Here is a 7464-nt window from a genome sequence, read left to right as displayed (position 1 = left end):
CATCGGACCAGCCGCCGAATCAGGGGATTGCATCCGGAAGCCGACGATACTGCTCCCACCACGTCGACAAACATGACCAGCGCTTCGGTGCAAACCTCGGCAACCGGCACGGGAAGCACGACGTCGAACCGCTACACGTTGGAAAGCCCACGCGCACTGGCGACGTTCCATGGCTCAGAGCACGAGGACGTTGAGGACTGGTTGGCGGGTTTCGAGCGCGTAGCCACTTTGAATCAGTGTGACGACGTGGCGAAACTGGGTCGTGTCTACTTCTATCTCGAAGACGGGGCACCTACGTGGTATCGAAACCGAGAGTAAAAGCTGACGACGTGGCCCGAATTCTCTCGTAGACTTCTGCAGACCTATGCCAGTGCTGATCGCCAAGAACGAGCTGAACGAGCTATTCTGGCTCGCGTCCAGCTGCCAAACGAAACTGTGACCACGTTCGTCGAAGACATGACGTGCCTCTTCCGACGGGCCGATTCAAGAATGAAGGAGGACAAGAAGTTGCGTCACTTGATGCGCGGTGTCAAGGACCAGCTTTTTGCCGGCCTCGTGCGAAGTCCTCCGAAGACGGTCGCGGAGTTCTTGTCCGAGGCCGCGACAATGAAAAAATGCTGCAGCAGCGATCCAACCAATACGACGGGCAAGTCAGTGGCATGTCTACTGCCGACATTTTCACCGCCGCCAGAACCAACAACGACTGTCTACGTGAACTCATCCGTGATATAGTACGTGAAGAGTTACAAAAGGCTGGTGTAACACTTCATCCTACAGTTAACTCTATTGCAACTGTGATCAAGGATGAGCTTCACCAGGCCCTCCGGGACACCTTGCCTCATGATACAGCTGTGCCAGCGCCTGCTGAATACCGCCGTGAGGCAACCTACGCGGAAGCCTTGAAACGCCCTGCTGCATCGCCGCCATTATTCGTCCATCCTGTTCCTGCTGTTTCACTACAGTCAGCGCAGCACATACCGTACTACGAAGGCACGTACACGCCACCACCGTTGGCCTTTGTCCCTGGTGCTTCTGTCGCCCATCGTTCAGTGCAACCAGTTCAGTACAACGGCGATCGGCACACGTCTCCTCGAAAGTCTGATGTTTGGCGCAGACCTGATCGCCGGCCTCTGTGCTTTCACTGTGGAGAAGCTGATCACTTGTACCGCCAGTGCCCATATCGCCGTCTTGGGCTTCGCGGCTTCTCTGCGTACACGCCGCCACCCCGTTACGGCGCGACATCGAAAACTACCTCTCCCAGCAGCATGCACCACCATCTGCCGGGCGCCATTCGTGCTCGCCATCACCGACGCAATTTTCATCAACGCCCCAGCGGTATTCTACCACACGGTATCCCAGCCCCCACCGGGAAAACTAGCCCAAGCGACCTCTGGGGGCGGGGTCGCTGAACGTCGAAGCGCTGAAGACCTCCTATTGACGCAGAACTGAACAGAAACCGGTCCGACGTCACATACTGCTGCAAAGGATGGCCGACTTTCACTCGACATAGCAGTGACAATTGATGGTTGTGCAGTTAACGCGTTAGTGGACACCGGCGCAGACTATTCCATACTGAGCAAGAAACTGACAACGCAGCTGAAGAAAGTCATCACGCCGTGGCATAACTCGCAGATTCGGACAGCTGGTGGCCACGTCGTTACTTCACTGGGTGCCTGCACAACTAGAGTATAGATTCAAAAGTACACATTCGTAGCAAGCTGCCTTGTTCTACGCGAATGTTCCCGTGACGTCATTCTGGGAGTTGACTTTCTACAAGAAAATGGAGCTATCATTGATCTGCAAGAGCGCCGCGTCACGTTCTCAGCCCAGCGAGCAATCAACGTGCAGGATGGTGGAAGGCGTGTCGACGTACTCCGTATTTCTGAACAGAGTGTGACGCTTCCTCCACGAACAAGTGTTCTAGTCGACGTAACATGCTGTGGTTTGGGCGATGGTGATGGGGTGGCTGAGACAAATTTAGAACACCTCCTGCAGCAAGGCATTTGTGTAGCTAGAAGTGTAATACACCTTCGTGATGGCCGATCTGAATTGCTCGTAACCGACTTTAGCAAAGAGCATCGACATCTTTTCCGTGGCACTTCGATAGCGTTTGCCCACGAAGTAGCAAACGTCACCAACTGTCTCACGTCGGAAATAGTGGATACCGCCGACACGTCAATGAGTAATGTTGACATCAATCCTGATCTGTCCACCGTTAACCAGACTATGCTACGAGCGCTCTTGTTCGAGTTCAGGTCTTGCTTCGCAACTTGCTCAAAGATCCGCCTTACGTCCATCACTCAACACAGGATCATCACGTACGAGGACGCACGTCCGATACACCAGAACCCCTACCGCGTGTCGGCCAAAGAACGTGAAGCGATACGTACGCAAGTCACCGGGATGCTTGACGATGGCGTTATTGAACCATCTAACAGCCCGTGGTCATCTCTAGTCGTACTTGTCAAAAAGAAGGACAGGTCGCTACGCTTCTGCGTCGACTACCGAAAGCTTAACAACGTGACGAAAAAGGATGTGTATCCGCTGCCACGTATCGACGATTCGCTGGATAGACTTCGTCGTGCCCATTATTTCACTTCTCTCGATCTCAAAAGCGGGTATTGGCAAATCGAGGTAGATCAGCGAGACCATGAGAAAACAGCCTTTGTGACTCCAGACGGCCTATACCAATTTCGAGTGCTTCCTTTTGGCTTGTGTTCAGCACCGGCAACTTTCCAGCGAATGATGGACACTGTCGTCACAGGGCTCAAGTGGCAGACTTGTCTTGTCTACCTTGATGATGTGGTGGTCTTCTCTACCACGTTCGAGCAGCACCTTCACCGCCTGTGCAGCGTGCTGGAGGCTATCCGATCGGCGGACCTCACACTAAAGCCACAGAAGTGCCACTTCGGCTATAAAGAACTAAAATTTCTTGGACATGTAGTTAGCGCCGAAGGAATCCGTCCCGATCCGGACAAGCTTGCCGCTGTTGCCAAATTACCAGCTCCTGTCGATAACAAAGCCGTCCGGCGCTTCCTTGGTTTGTGCGCCTACTATCGCCGATTCATTCATGGCTTTTCACAGATAGGAGAACCTCTGACTCGTCTCACAAGGGACGACACGCCGTTTGTCTGGGAAAACGAGCAACAAGCAGCTTTTGATGAGCTGCGACAGCGCATGCAATCAGCGCCCGTTCTCGCTCATTTCGACGATGATGCTGACACGGAGGTCCATACCGACGCTAGTAACATTGGGCTCGGTGCAGTGCTCGTTCAGCGTCAAGAAGACATCGAATGAGTGATAGGCTACACCAGCCGCTCTCTATCCCGTGCCGAGGCGAATTATTCCACTACGGAGAAAGAGTGCCCCGCAGTCGTGTGGGCAATCACCAAGTTCCGCCCGTACCTTTATGGTCGTCCCTTCAAGATAGTGACGGACCATCACGCGCTGTGTTTGTTGGCAAGCCTGCACGACCCTTCAGGTCGGCTAGCACGGTGGAGCTTGCGGCTGCAGGAATTTGATGTCACCATCGTCCATAAGTCCAGCCGTAAGCATGAAGACGCTGACACACTTTTACGCGCACCCCTTCATGTCGTCAGTCAGGAAGCAGAGGAAGACGAAGGCTTTCTGGGCACCGTTAGTGCATCAGACTTGAGCAAACAACAGCGAGATGATGCAGAGATTCGTCCAATCATTGATCATTTAGAGGGCCAGGGCGCAATCATACCACGTCATTTATCCCGCTCGTTGACGTCGTTCTGCCTGCGAGACGGTGTGCTGTACAAGAAGAACGCTCGTTCGAACAATCGTGCTTACCTCCTGGTGGTTCCTCGAGACATGCGAGACGACGTCCTCTTTGCTTGCCATGACGAACCCACATCCGGTCATCTGGGCTACTCAAGGACACTTGCCAGAGTGAGCGAGAGGTACTATTGGCCAGGACTTTCAGCAAGCGTAAAGAAGTACGTCAAGAGCTGTGGGGAATGTCAGCGCCGAAAGCAACCATCTGTTAAGCCAGCTGGTTTGCTTCAGCCCATTGAAGCACCCTGCACGCCGTTCGACCAAGTCGGCATGGACATTCTCGGGCCTATTCCTATGTCTGCGGACAGCAACAAATGAGTGATCATCGCGACCGACTATTTGACACGCTACGCTGAAACCCAGGTGATACCACGAGCCACGGCTTCTGAGGTAGCACAATTTTTCATGCGCCACATCGTGTTACGACACGGTGCTCCTTCCAGTGTAATAACGGACAGAGGGGCGGCATTCACGGCGCAGCTTACGGACGAAGTTTTCAAACTGAGCAACACCAGACACCAGAGGACAACTGCGTACCACCCGCAAACCAACGGACCTACCGAACGACTGAATAAGACCCTCGCAGACATGATCTCAATGTACATCGACGTACAGCACAAAACATGGGACCGGATCTTACCTTACGTGACCTTCGCGTATAATACCGCCGTACAAGAAACCACGCGATTCACGCCATTTCGGCTTCTCTACGGCCGCGAAGTGCAGACCATGCTAGACTCAATGCTACCGTGTCAGGACGAATACGAGTTGGCAACAGACGCCGAAGAATTCGCAGAGCGTGCTGAGGAAGCCCGGCAGCTCGCGTGACTGCACATCGGCCAGCAACAGCAGGCAGACGCACGACGCTATAATATCCGCCATAGAGAAGTGTTTTACAGCCCCGGAAATTAAGTTTGGGTGTGGACGCCCGTCCGCCGCCGTGGCCTTAGTGAAAAGTTGCTGAGCCGGTACTTTGGCCCATATAAAGTGTTACGCCGCGTCAGTGACGAGAACTACGAAGTGGTTCCGGACTCAACACCCCATGCACGGAGCAGGACACGGCTGAGGCCGGAGTCGTTCATGTGTTGCGCATGAAACCAATTATTGCGCGTTGTTCGTAACTTTTCCTTCACCGTACAGCGTTCTTTGTGTTTATTGTTTATTTTGTGAACTTACTTTCTCGTTCATTGACGTTTCCTAATTTGGCACGCTCTTCAAGTTTTACTTTCACTTCATCCGAATTTCCAATTTTTTTTCACGTGCCTATCTAGTAGCATCGCGGTGCTGCTGTGTACTTTCCTTTCCTCTTTTTGGTACTTGTTTTTTTCTCTTTTCGGAAGGGGGGATAATGCCACCAGCACGTAGTGGGTTGACAGCAAGAGCGGCTCTCGATCTGGAGGAAAAAAGAAGATCGCGTGCTGAAGATCTGAATGTTCAGAGCCAGCCACGACTGACACATCGTCCTAGTGCCAGCTACCTGGTGGTTTAATAAATCCCCCAGTACTTGTGACTCATCGTGACAATACTCACACCTACTCAGCCACATAGTTCTCACTCACGGTCACACTCAGGTTCACTCACACTCATGAGTCCTCACTAACGTTCATACTCACGTCTACTCACACTCATGAGTTCTTCCTCACGTTCACGACTACTTCCACTCATGAGCGCTCACTCACGTTCATACTCACAACTACTCACACTCATGAGTACTCACTCACTTTCATACTCTCTTTTACTGACACTCATGAGCGCTCACTCAGATTCATACTCACGCCTACTCACAATCATAATGCTCACTCATGTTCACACTCAGGATCACTCACACTCACGAGCCCTCACTCACGTTCATACTCACGACTGCTCACACTCATGAGTTCTCACTTACGTTCACACTCACTTCTACTGGCACTCACGAGCGCTCACTCAGATTCATACTCATGCCTACTCACCCTCCCAGTGCACACTCACGTTCACACTCAGGTTCACTCACAGTCATCAGCCTTCAATCACGTTCATACTCATGACTACTCACACTCATGAGTTCTCACTCACATTCCCACTCACGACTACTTCCACAAATGAGCACTCACTCACGTTCATACTCGTAACTACTCACACTCAGGAGTACTCACTCACGTTCATACTCTCTTCTACTGACACTCATGAGCGCTCACTCAGATTCATACTCACGCCTACTCACCCTCATAGTGCTCACTCACGTTCACATACAGGTTCACGCACACTCACGAGTCTTCGCTCACGTTCATACTCCCGACTACTCACACTTATGAGTTCTCACTCACGTTCACACTCATGACTACTTCCACACATGAGCACTCACTCACGTTCATACTCGTAACTACTCACACTCAGGAGTACTCACTCACCTTCATACTCTCTTCTATTGACACTCATGAGTGCTCACTCAGATTCATACTCACGCCTACTCACCCTCGAAGTGCTCACTCACGCTCACACTCAGGTTCACTCACACTCATAAGTCTTCACTCACGTTCATACTCACGACTACTCACGCTCGTGAGTTCTCACTCACGTTCACACTCACGACTATTTCCACACATGAGCACTCACTCACGTTCATACTCACAACAACTCACACTCATGAGTACTCACGTTCATACTCACTTCTACTGACACTTATTAGCGCTCACTCAGATTCATATAACCACGCCTACTCACCATCATAATGCTCACTCATTTTCACACTCGGGTTCACTCACACTTATGAGTCCCTCACACACGTTCATACTCATGACAGCTCACACTCATGGGATCTCACTCACGTTCACACTCACTTCTACTGGCACTCACGAGCGCTCACTCAGATTCATACTCACGCGTACTCACCCTCCCAGTGCATGATGATATATAGTGCTTCTTGGCGCAAGGGCCACGTTATGGCCAAAGAACACCAGTACATGCGACAAAAGATTTGGGCTATGGGTATGATGAGGGGCTGTAAAACAGCCTAATATTCCTCACTCTAAAGGCGGGTAAACATATAGGGAATAAAATTGTGAGAGTGACATGAAATGTGTAGAGTGAAAACTAGTGGTCAATGGTTCTGATGATAAAGCTATAAAGTGATTATAGAGCACGAGCCTCTCTCCGGCGTCCTTGTCTCCAAGGTCCGCGAAACATGTGCTTTGTAATGTATGTACGGCAGCAACAACGTCTTGTGATAGGCTGTTCTACAATTTACTAGGATAAATCACGTGGAAGTTGCGAACATCTTTTAAAAATGCAAATAATGAATGACGTTTGAAAAGTGGATCTCAACTCAGAAGCATCGCCGGGTGAAGCGGCATTTGTTCTCGGTAGGGTGTTGGAAAATGCTATTTTAGAATAGGAGCTAATTCACTGCACTGTATCAAAATATGTAGGACACTAAGGGGTTCGCCGCATTTCTCACACATTGGTGGATCACCACCGGTCAGAAGGTGTGAGTGTGTACTATATGTGTGTCCGATACGTAACCGACAGAGTGCTACTTCTGTACGTCGTGTTTGTGATGTTGGTGGCCAGTCACCAAGGTAAGGCTTGAATAAACGTAATTTATTATGTACTTGTCCGTCCGATGTATTCTGCCAATTATCCCTAAGCTTTTTTTCTCAAAAAGGGTGTCAAGTTCATTACGGG

This window comes from Rhipicephalus microplus, chromosome 3, assembly GCF_043290135.1.
Source record: "Rhipicephalus microplus isolate Deutch F79 chromosome 3, USDA_Rmic, whole genome shotgun sequence".
NCBI classification, from domain to species: Eukaryota; Metazoa; Arthropoda; class Arachnida; order Ixodida; family Ixodidae; genus Rhipicephalus; species Rhipicephalus microplus.
This window is presented reverse-complemented; position numbering follows the sequence as displayed.